We start from the raw sequence: 13,093 nt of genomic DNA, 5'->3' as shown, positions 1-13,093 counted from the left end.
ATACAGTTAATAAGTGAATTTACCAACAGTGCATTTCTACCAAGTTCACCACGAATGGCACAGTGTGGGATAGATTTACATGATTTAGATACACCAAGAACATAACGACAAAACTTAATATGTACTCTTTCAATTATCTGGGACTCAGATGTTCCCCAAAGTTCACTACCGAAAAGGAGTATAGGTCTTATTTTTGTGTCAAAAATCTTGAATAGAACATCCACAGGGAGAGGACTATAGCTTTTCAAAATCTTTATGAGACCAAAGAAAGCTTTGTTAGCTTGCGATGCAGTGGATTTCTGTGCATTAAGCCAGTTCCCATTACTTGAAAACACATTACCTAGGTACTTGAAGGTATTGACCACTTCTATTCTTGTTCCCTTATAAAACCATTTCTCAGCACGTTTAAGAACACCACCTCGTTTAAATACCATGATTTTAGTTTTATCTATATTTACTGAAAGGCCCCATTCATGACAATATTCTGCTAGAACATCAAGTTGTTTTTGTAGACCAAAGATAGTGCCACTTATAAGAGCTAAGTCATCAGCAAATAGTAGATGACTGATAAAACATTGATTTATCTGCACTTTTTCAGTGTCGTCAGAGTTCAGTCGTGTACTCAAATCGTTTATAAAAAGTTTGAATAAAAATGGTGACAGCAAAGAACCTTGCTGAACTCCAGCCTTACAAGAAAAAACATTTGTTATACTTGTAGATGTTCTGACACAAGCATTTAATTGCATATACATTGAACTCAAAACATTAAGAACATTACCAGTAATACCATATCGTTTCAGCTTAAATAATAGAGCATCATGATTTATTAAATCAAAAGCTTTACGAAAATCTACAAAGCCTATATAGACCCTTCCACGCTTCCATGAAAGATATTTATTGATAACTGTATCCAATATAAAAACATTATCTGTGGTTCTGAAACCTTTACGGAAGCCGGCCTGTTCTTGATGGAAAACATTTTCAGCCTCAGCCCAAAAGTTTAACCTTTCGAGCAAAACTTTAGAAAAAACTTTACTCATTATAGGAAGTAAAGAAATACCACGGTAATTTGCTGGATCAGTTTTACTCCCCTTTTTAAAAATAGGAATAATAAGACTGGATGCCCATTGGAGTGGAAATGATCCAGTGGTCAAGATCAGGTTGCAAAACTTCACCAAAATATCACTCAACTCATTAATTGGACTGTTTTTGAAAAATTCGGGTGGAAAACCATCAATACCGGGAGCCTTGGCATTTTTAAGAGCATCAATACTCGAGGGGGTCTTCTGATCATTTTAACCTGAGACTAGTAAACCAACAGTCTCAGGTTTACTAGTCTCAGTTTTAACTAAGCGAAAATAATGAGGTAAAAATAAAAACCGACTTAGCCGCTTAACTGTGGATCTTTGGGGGATCGCAGTTTTATTATAAAACCTCTAAATTTTACTTTGGAGGCTTAGTCCTTTACATGGTATTTCAGATAGTATTGGGCAATTACAATCATGTAAGAAGTGCAAATTTGAGCAAAATATGCAGCAAATGATAGCTTTACTGTAATACCAGAAGATGGGAGAAATATCTCTTTTGCTGATCAAGCAGACCCCCCCGATCCAAAACAGCCTGGAGTGACTGTGAAGACTGCATGTATTATAAACACAAGTGTGAATAACTTTGTTTGCCAAGTCATGGAACCTTTAATGTGTTTGAAGAGCATAATATCCATGGTTAAACAAACAACCATGAACAAGATCTTGTTCTGTTTAATACATGTACTGCTCTGTGGTTTAGGTTGTGCAAATTACCAGTTTCGTTTGATTTTGTTTACTTACGTTTTTTAATCTCCATGTGTTATTCAACCTTTTTATGTTCACTCAGCATGCAGGAGAATTTTAGATGTGCTATAAAGAACATTGTAGGCTTTACAAAAGCAAAACTTTAATGATAATTATAATGAGTAGTAGAAACGAGATGCAGGGTATCTTAATATTTTAATGACATTATCAATCAAAGTTTTTTCCTCCATCCCCTATACACAAAACCCAATGGCATATAAATATTTAAATTCCTCATCAAATTTATAATATGCTAATTAATCACATCCCGTGAATAATAAAATAATAAAACAATAAAATGGATGATATTTGATATTACCATATTTTGCATAACATCTGAGAAGATGAGCTCATCTTCACATGTATTTTGATTGAACATCTGCATTTTGTTCCATTCAAAGAACAGTAGTTTTAGCTAGTACGATATTGGATTCATATAGGCCTATCCTCAGATGTTATCAACTCAGACAATCCATAGAGACAAATTCGTCTGACAATTGGTTTGTAATGGAACATTTTCCAAATGCAAAACATGTAAAAAAACTCAATGTCCGGATTTTTTTAGACGGGGAGCATCATTTAATATAAATCATTTTTAATAATAGTAATACCGGTAATATGCACTTCTTGATTTATGCTTTTGGATTTTTAAATGTATATTTAGAGTCCCTCTTTCAAATTTTATATTTATGTGTAATCTCGCTATATCATAATTTGCTGATACTTTGGTCAAAATTTACATTAAAATGATAAGAAAAAAACTATTATTGTCAAAATTTCTGTTTTGGTGTCATGTTATTTATTGTATTTTTGGCGACAAAAAAGAAAAACCCACCCTATTCTACGGGCGGACCTTTCAACTTCAAGTATAGGGTCGGGTGTTTTTGTACTTGTATTTCTAGAGAGAGGCTAACTTGAAATTACGCTAAAATATCACCAAAATCTGAAGAATTTTTAATACCAACATATTTTCTATGATTTAAGCAAAATAAATGTGGTTTTTTTTAATTCTCAAAACACAAATTCCGGGTTGGTTGGCCCCGTAGAGAAGGGTTTTTTCGTAGCCTTTGATACTATTAATTTTTTTTTAATTTGCAACATTTTATAAAACTTAACAAAATATTAACAAAAACTGATGCTAAACTTAAAATTTGTATCCATCATTGAAAATCAATCAATTCCGGAAATTAAACCTGTTATTAAAACCCCAAGCCACGATGGGTTGATTTGTTTTTAATACACAGAATAATATTTTCCCTCAGTTTATTAATACGGTAGCTACCCAAATCTACTAAAATAAAGCACACAGTAAATTTGGAAACAGATAACACTTTGTACTGCATGGATGAAGTGTGTGTGCACTATCTGTGTGTGCAATGTCCCATGAACAAACAATTACGTAATAGTATTGACTTTTGTTGAACTTGTGAAAGGTCAGTCCAGAGAGTTTCTCTGCTCGTATTAAATTACTGTTTAAGTGGTAATTTTCGCGTACAGTTATTGTCGCGATTTGGAGTTACAGAGACATTTTTGCAATTGTTATTTTCGCGATGCTTAGTTTTGCCCTATACTTGCAATACATTATTATACATATTCGCGAGGTGTTAATTTCGTGGATGGAACTCCATTCGCGAAATCCGCAAAATAAACCCCTCGCGAAGTGTGCTTGCTTTCTGTGAACTTGTTTTCATTAACTTAAGATAGTGCACTTACTCAATGAAACTCTCATTAATTGAGTAAAGAAACGGCTTATTTTCTGGGCAACCATTTTCTTGGGGGTGACTTCATTTGGAATCTACACCCCCTGTGTGAGAGACTAAAGTAATGTCTTCCATACAGGGTGTATGTCTTTCAACTGGAATAGCCTAAAATGTGTATATCATACCTGGTATATGGCCGGATTTACCTTTTGATGGTCCTGTGGGCAAGGCAACATGCTTGTCGCAGATCTTCTCACTCAAATGGCTTTACCAAGATTGCGCGCAAAGCGCGGCAATTTGGTCTAAAATAGGCCAAAAGGGAGATGCAAATTGTAAATTTTGTCACAACATCTCTGTCAACTGAGCAGGGGAGGGGTCTGATTCGCCACCCTGCGACTTGTTTTCCGTCAAGTTGGTGTACCCTCTTTTTCTTTCCTACTAATAATTAGGGCTTACTCAACAAGAACTGAAGAATGTTGGTTGTCATGGTCACTTGGGCTGTCAATCATGATGATTATAACTACTAGTACCACCAAATTGTGGGGGGGGGGGGGAGAGAAAATGCCCCCAACATACATTATGCACATACATAATGACAAATTGCATTAACCTGGAAGAGAATGGAATTCCTGATATCTATTTGCACAAAAGGCTGGAAATCCCGACAAATTACTAACAAAACCATCTGGAATTCCAGCACCTCAATGGACAAAAATATGGATTATTTTATTGACCAGAGGCAAAAAGTCTGGAAATCCAACCAAGGATAAACACAATAAACCTGGAATTCCAAAACCCTCTATGCCTTCAGACTAACAAAATGGTGGAAAAATCTGGAAATTTTGCACCAAACTTAGGCAAAATAGGCTGGAATTTGGAACAGCATAAGTAGAATAGGCTGGAATTCCGAGCCCCAAAGACCACCAAAAAATCTGGATTTCCGTTGCCCTCTATAGGGGGGGTGCATGTTTTATCTGGAATAGCCCAATGTAAAATACATGTATACAAGGTTAATAACCTACATTTTCTTTAGATAGTGTTCAACTTTAAAAGTAAAGGACAATAAATAAAGTACGATGCAGATGCATTAGTTCATTTCATTAAATTTTATTCATATTCTGCACATTTGTTTCGAGGGGACTGCTACCCCTTCTCATCAAGGATTGCCAAATGCAATGAAACATGAAACGCGTAATTAGCTCCTGATCGCGTATAGGCTGTGTCTACGCGAGATTTTTTAGTCTGAAATTTGCCGCATGTCGGCATATTATGCTTTATTTGACCGATTATGATATAAGATTGGATCCATTGAGCCCATATTTATTGGTCGAGCTATGAGTTTTAAAATAGTGGACGAGCGTAGGCCCTACGTCTCCTCCAATATTTTAGAACTCACAGCGAGACCATTAAATATTGGGCGTAAAGCATCCAATTTCATCATTATTATTTTTTGGATCCAATATTTTCACACACTTGCAAACATAATAATTATTATGTTTTTAGAATCTTAGTCCCTATACTTTGTACAGAGCTGAAGAGCCCGATTTTTTCACACACTTGGACGCTATTTATTCAAAACCGGGGCTGTTTTTCATATGCTCATACCCAAATATTTAGCCAATGTACGTTTAGCTTAAGGACCACTCGTTAGGGTACCTTAAATGGGACTATCGTATCATCCTTGGTACCGTTCGAAAATTTTGTTATTGAAAATGGAAATAATAAAATTTAGCTGTCAGCCAGCCAGCGCGGCGGCGACAGAGAATTGTCCAAGGATTCCATTCACCAAAATGCAATATGACATATTTTACTTATTTATAAAGATAAACAAGAGTAGTTTGGTAAAATTTCCGTGACAATATAGTAAACAGTCCTGTATTCACTATTTATAAATAGCTATTTATATATCACCATGGGGTACATGGGCGCAGCCATTACACAACATTGTATCACCAAAGAGTATCTAGATAAGCATTCACTCCATACAAATGAATAGGAAAACAAGATGTCGGTATTCATGAATTCTCACAAAAATGATATGGGCCAAAAATCTGAAGATTGGGGGATTCTGTAACTTACATATGTTATGAGAAACTGATTTTAGAGAAAATTTACCGAAAGCATTTTAAAATTTACCGAGCGCCATTCATTTTATAATGGTTTTTATTCGGTACAACACCCCAAATTTTGAGCGACTAGTTGCTGAAGTCAACCGACTTACCATTGAAAAGTACAGGAAGACCACCTACTGTGCTAGAGGTCAACTCTCCAGACGTACTGGCGCTTAGCCAAAATGGCAACCTCCATTTCTCTCTATCAAGAATTTATATATTGCTATTTATAAATAGTGAATACAGGACTGGTAAAGTAAGTTGTGAAATCTCAATGTGAACAGCTTCCGAATTCGGCCCCCTCGCCGTTTTTCGGGTTAGGAAATGAATCAAAACTATCCAATTTCCAGACAAACCCTGAGAATATCTACCTGTCAGTGGTTTTTTTCGAACTACCATGAATACTAGAAGACTCGACAGTGGCAGGGTGTGAGACTAGCACAAACACGTTAGCGTTTTGGATCGAAATGGAAGATGAATTGTGACCCGGCAGCACAAATGAGCCGTAAATTCCCTAAATTGTATTCTGAGTTACGGAGTAAAATGTGTACGAAGATCGTATTCATCGGTAACTTAATCTGGCCCGACATCTGTCTCATTTTGATAGTCAAAAACTAATCAATAATCCTATTGTTGAAGTGGATAATAAGCTTATACCTTAGATGGCTATAGAACTTTTAATAGCTCTGGTCTTTGTTTGCTTTTGCTAAATCCTGTTCAAGTGGTGGGTTACCAGGCATTGTATATTTGTACAGGTATGCATAACCAACAATTAACAATGAGAGAACTTTCTTAAACCTCGTTGACTTATGGGGATGATTTGAAATGACCACCAATTATGACTGTTTGATATTTATTGCCAGCAATGTGGAAAAGGAGACACATGTAAAAACGTAAAAAGCTATAATTTTGTTCAAGGAGCAAAGTTTAACAAACCATAACTCCGCTTCTGGATATCGTTTGAAGTCAAATGATATACCATTTTTAAGTTTATGATGTTTATTTTTAAACACGAAATAAAACAAAATTGACCGGGAAGGAATTTACGGCTCATTCGCCGTGAACGGTCACAATTGTAAGTTTACAACATGATCATTATGCATGAGATGGACATGTCATGTGATATGGTTGGTCCAAATTATTGGTTGAAATAGTCATTTCCTTTTATATTTAGGAGACAATCCGGTGGAAATCGCATTTGTGTAACAATTTTGGACGAAAATCAATTTTGCCTATACTTTTGTACATAGCCAGAATTTCGCATGGGCGCCCTCACATTATGACGCTAGAGTGACACTATGTGGGGAATGTTTGTACTTATTTTGGTATCACTGGATAGAGGATACCCAAATATAACGGTATAAGACGTTTGGAATTGAAAATTAGGGGGGGGTCAACAACCCTTCGTAGTTCATGTTACAAAATATGGCTCAGTAGTTCTAGTGTTAAACTTCAGAAATGTTAGTCCTTCATTTCCTTTCTAGATAATTATGTTCTATGTTTAAAACTTTGTCGCAACCAATATCACGCGCGGTTGTTTGGCTAAAAATGCTATATCGCAAAGCGTTCGTTTTTCTTAGGGGTGGTGCAATAATTGTGTGTACCCCCGGGATGGTGAATTATAAGGGGGGGGGGTGGCAAAGATTTTATGGCAGGCCAAAAGGGGGGACAAGCATTTTTGGCAGGTCGAAAGTGGGGGGAGCTAGGCAAGTGATTTTTGGAGTAGATATTTTGGGCACCGTTTCTATATTACACCCTAAAGAGGTGTAGGAAAAGGTTAGGAACACATTCAAATAGGCCTATGCAAAATTTCCTGCTCGCTGCGCTCGCATTAAATAATAGGCCTAAGAGTTCGGCTTCCCCAAAATCTTGCATGTGTAAAAGGTAAAAAGGGGGGTGGGGTGAAAAGATTTTTTTGCTCGTCAAAAGGGGGGAGGGCAAGATTTTTTGGCACGACCAAGAGGGGGGCAAGCGATTTTTGGCAGACCATTTTGAGAATTCACTACCACGTGGTACACATAATTATGGCACAGCCCCTTTTTTATTTCCTGGGGTTTTTATTTTTGGTTTGTTTTGTTTCGTTTTCTGTGTACTTTTATACACTCAAAAATTACATTTAACTCAAAATTATTAAAGTTTTACAAAAAATTTTAAAAAAAATCTAAAAAAAGCCTTTCCGCACTCGTTTTTGAAACTGCTATGGCTTTTGAAATAATAACTATTTTTAGCATAGTCTAATCATATTGATTGAAAGTGTCGAATTTGTATAGCATACAAATAGTCAACGCAAACATATATAAATCTAATAGATATACCATTTTATACGCGTTACATTTTTCGCGATATTTTATTATTATTATTATTATTATTATTATTATTATTATTATTATTATTATTATTATTATCATTTGCATTATTATTATTATTATCATCATCATTATTTATTGACAAACTATATAGATGTCAATATAAATATTGACAAATATATACAAATATAATGATATTATAAATATAATTTTATATAATATAGTTAAAATATAATTTGATAATAAAGTTTAACACAGTGCAACAAGTTAAACTCAATTTACCCTTGCTGAGAAATGGACGAATCCATGTTATTGTTTACCGGGTCAGAGTTCAATCATTGTCATGCAGATAAATTTGTATTGTTTGGCTCGACCCAGGAAGCAATGGGATTTGTCGCCTTCGCGGGTTTCGGGCGTGATTAGGTGGTGGTTTATTCACTGTTGGTTTTGTATTGGACACGACAACAAAAATTTTCCCACCCACCGCTCCCTGTGTGGGCATGTGAGAAGGAAGTAAAATATAATTATGTGTGACAGTAATGAGATAATGACCTGTATAAATACAGATATATTTTATCTACTACAGGGTAGTGTGGTAAATAGCTAATTAAAGCATGTAACTGTCTGCAAGTTTAAAAAGAAAATCAAGAATTATGGTCTCTGTAGATAAGGAGGGAGGAATAAAGAGTTGACGCCGATCATTAAAATTGCATGTGACTTGCAATTAATTTCCCTTTCTCAGATCTTCAAAGATACAATGTACACTGTTTAATTAGATCATGTGTTCAATATGTTGCTACATAAATTTTTATATAATTGTTCTGTATCAACCTTTTTAGGATGATAGTTCAAGAGGGAAAGTAAGTCATCAAAACTATATATTTCTTAATATGTACAGGAATTGACAATCGTATTGTTACATGTAGGCACAGGTGTCATCAAAAACAGTGTTAATAAAGTAGTCTTTTATAAGGTCAAAGACTTCACACAGTAAGCAAAAGAAAATAATGCTGGGTTTTGAATTATCTTTTCTGTATTTATTTATTATGATATATGTACATGTCATAGAATGCTAACATTAAGACTTGATCTTTTAATTGAACTTCAGGTCGCTCACTTGTTGAAGAGTCTCAAGAATTCCACTTGGGAGCGTGGGATCTGTATGCTCCAGTACCGTAATTTATTGTTGAGTTTTCCAGCCATGATTTTTGATTTAATGATCCATGGGTTCGGGGTCAAACGCTCAGAATTTAAGCTTCGGGTGGGGGCATACCCGAGTGCAAGTTTGGATCACATTTGGTTTAGCCATGATATTTGTTTTAATGATCCACGGGTTCGGGGTCAAACGCTCAGAATTTAAAGGGACCATTGAAAGAAAATATGATTTGGTATCAAAATAAAGCCCATAAAATATAGACTCAATATCTAAAACAATTGAAGAACTAACTATTATAGAAATAAAAATACAATGAAAACAACGTACTCGATTTACCCCCTTCCGACGCTACATCGCGCGTCATTTATCAAAAGTAGAAAATTGGGCGCTTTCCTGATGACGTCATTGTGGTTACGCGTTTTGTGTTGCGTTGACATTTTTGCCGGGATAATTTGACAACAGCGATCGCGATCTAAATATCAGATGCAATAATCATGGTAATACAACCACTTATAATTATTTAAAGGTCAAGTAAAAACAAAATTCTAGTTGATTGTCCACATGTTATCAAAAAGAGGAAGTGGAGGGCCTTTTTATTTATCATTTATTAGTTATTTTTACAATGCAAATGGATCATTTAGGCCTATGTATTATTCCCGGACATTATTACTAGTTGTGTAATTTGTAGAGGAGGATGATAGGATCGAGGCTCTTGTTATTTGATGGTTCTCTGAGAGGATGATTAAAACAAAGCCTCTAAATTGAAATGCTTATTGGACAGAAGCAAATCTAAACTATTGACAATATTATTAACTTTTGAAACATTAAAAAAAAAAAAGAAGTTTCCCCTTATAATAAAGAAAATAGCATTAAACATTTTAGACTCCTTCAATTGCAATGCCATGCATGCGAAAGGAAGCAGGCAGGGACGATCAATTGGTTTTTTTATCATCATCAAGCATGCAGCTTCCTATTTTACTTATTCATATATTCAACCCCCCGGTCAACATGACCAAGATATGATTCCGATGACTTTATGTAGGCCCTACATGGCATATATAAAACTAATTATGAGTAGGCCTAAAAAGGCCTATGATATAGTGACGATGTTGAGGGAATATCGCCAAGATTTGTCGCAACACATAAATTGCAGATGACGTGCCGGCGCGAGCACCTCCCATATCAGATATGGGTATTATTATAATAGGCCTATGTATTGTTGTGGCGATATATTATTTTATAGCCCGTGCCTTCTATTTTAATTTATTTATTTATTCAAAACTATGGTGTCATTCACCTCGAGTGAGATCACTCTCTCGTATCATTTCGATTAGACTATCGTTAAACGTCACAATGGTCTTTTGTAAACGAAGGTTTTGTGGACGACGCAAACTGAGAATGAATTGTAGTCTGTGGCATTCACTCAGATGGTTAACATCTCTCCATAAACTCTCCGTGTGCGTCAAGATTTGAACACAACTTCTTAGTTTAGAGCGAGTACAATTCTCGCTAATTATTACTGGATAATGGAGTTTGTTCTACTCCTAGTTCTCTTGTTAGTTTTAATATAAAGTTTCATACCGAATGAAGAAGATGTAGTAAGTAATAAATATAACTTAATTAACAGTAAATTGTGGTTGTGATTGTTTTCATGTTTGTGTGATAATAATCGTGCTTGGCTGATTCTAAAAGCCTAAATAAGTCCCTGGTTGAACCTCTCATGGTTCTATGAAGAACTTTATTTTAGCGCCCCTACTCAGGCCTATGATGAAGAGACGATGAACCGAATACCAATCTGAGGGACTAGTTTCAAAAGTGCTTATTTTCATACCCCAAACAATGCAAAGTAGGCCTAGGTCCTTTTATTTTGCAAATTTATTCCCCTATATGCCTACCATGTGTTATACGGGAGACTTGCCAATATTATTTGAGCCGTTGGCACTGGGGCAGTAGCTCACTAGCTGAACGGCAGATGAAGAAGTTGGTTCAGAAGAACATGACATGCAAGCTGTTCTTGAAATAAATTACGAGGAGCGCCTATAAACATACATAGGCCTTCAAAAAGCCTATATGCTACAAACATCAAATGGGAAATATTATAGGCCTACACTTATTTTAATTCATGGATGGTTAGGACCGGGGTAGGCCTAGGCTATGCGAAATTGATGTCAATCATTTCTAAAAACGAAATATCCAGCCAGGCGCGCTGTATTTTACAAGATTTACCCAATCAACATAAACTTTGTAACTGTAGGCCTACCTTTGATAAAACGCTCGGACACTTTGCACTTTCAAGTATCAGTGGAAGTTGAGATTGGATTAGGCCTATAAGCATTTCCATAACGTAAACTATATAAAAGGCTGACAGTAAATATTGTTCATATGATTGTTTGGAGTGGCCTTTAGGCTATATATGTTCCTCTCGTGGTTCTTTATCTTCAAATTTGTTTATCATTTTTCATAAGCTTTTAAAAATAAATAAAAATAAATTTCGGCTTTTATATAATAACGCCTTTTCCCAGATCTCGTAGGGTTCAAAGCGCTGATTTCGCTGCCATGGTACTTATCACAATCAGATCGCATCATCTAGGCTGGATGCTGCCGAACCTGGCGCAAATCTAGCCGCACTTGGATTGTAACATCCACCAATATATCTTTTCAGCTCCCCAATTTTCATTGGGTGAAGGAAGTTTTTGATAACCAAACAACTAATCACCGATTTTTGAGAAGCAGGAGGAAACTGGAGATCCCGAAGAAAACCTGTGGGATCGAGATAAACCAAGTTCACATGAGTCTTTGGGCCGCGCGCCAGGGGCTTGAAGTTGAACCCGGGACCTCAGTAGTGGTGCAAGGCGAGGAAACAACCGCGCCAACTCGCCGTATACAATTAATGTTTTGGTTCTCGTCCCTCCCTCCTCAATTTCTGGGATTTGTCAGATTTCTTTTTTAGATTTTTCAATTATTTTAGACTTTGGAATGATTTATGAATTTTTCATACATAGGCCTAGGCCTATAAATAAGATAAGTTTATTAGAGAACAAGGACCACTTCCAAGTCTTTTTGTGGTAGGGCCTACTCTAGGCGGTTTATCCCTCAGACTCTCACATTTGAAAAAAAAAAGTGCGTCGTCGTTTCCTCAAGCACTGTTGGAAAAGACCGAAAACTGCAGACAATGCTGATTTTACACTGAAAAAAAACCCACCTCCCTCATCAATTCATGAAAAGCCTCTGGACGAGAACCAAAATATTAATTTTATACGGCCTAACCTAGGCCGCACGCCCGGGAGGTAGGCTAATTAGGCCTAAAGAAACTGAGTCGCATGTCAATGGGCTAACCCGAAACATCATTGTTTTCTCTTTCCTATCCTCACCAGATATTTCAGAGGAAATATAAATAAAGAGTTGCTATATCAGAATGCCTCAATCAAAACAAATGATACTCTCTTGCAAACGCCGAGCAGCTGGCACGGACAGCTTTGACTTTGTCAATATGAAGGCCTAGGCCTAACTTACTTATGTTTCCCCGTTGTTGGCCTTTTTTGTAGGCCTAGCTAGAATTTATAGGCCTAGGCCTATATAGGCCTATCATAGAAGTCATTGTAGCTTTGTAATTTATATTATAATATCCTTTTTAATAATACTTGTTAGGCCTAAAAGAGCTTAAAAGGCACATAAAAATTCATTGCTGTAAACACGTCCATGCGTTGGTTTAGGACCAAGTCTGGACTATGCAGTGTTGCCATGCAGCGGAAAGGATAACCACTTTGACGTCACAGGGGTTGCCACGTGTCTCTGCACTTATGGATTGGGCGGAACGACGCGACATTGGGCGCTTTGTCTTTATTTGCTGATTTGGGGGTAAAATAAAGGACAATTGCATTTATCATTTTAGAAATGGATTCTATATGTTATTAGCTTTATTTTGATACCAAATATGTTTTTCTTTCAATGGTCCCTTTAAGCTTCGGGTGGGGGCATACCCGAGTGC

Source organism: Amphiura filiformis, chromosome 2, assembly GCF_039555335.1.
Source record: "Amphiura filiformis chromosome 2, Afil_fr2py, whole genome shotgun sequence".
NCBI classification, from domain to species: Eukaryota; Metazoa; Echinodermata; class Ophiuroidea; order Amphilepidida; family Amphiuridae; genus Amphiura; species Amphiura filiformis.
This window is presented reverse-complemented; position numbering follows the sequence as displayed.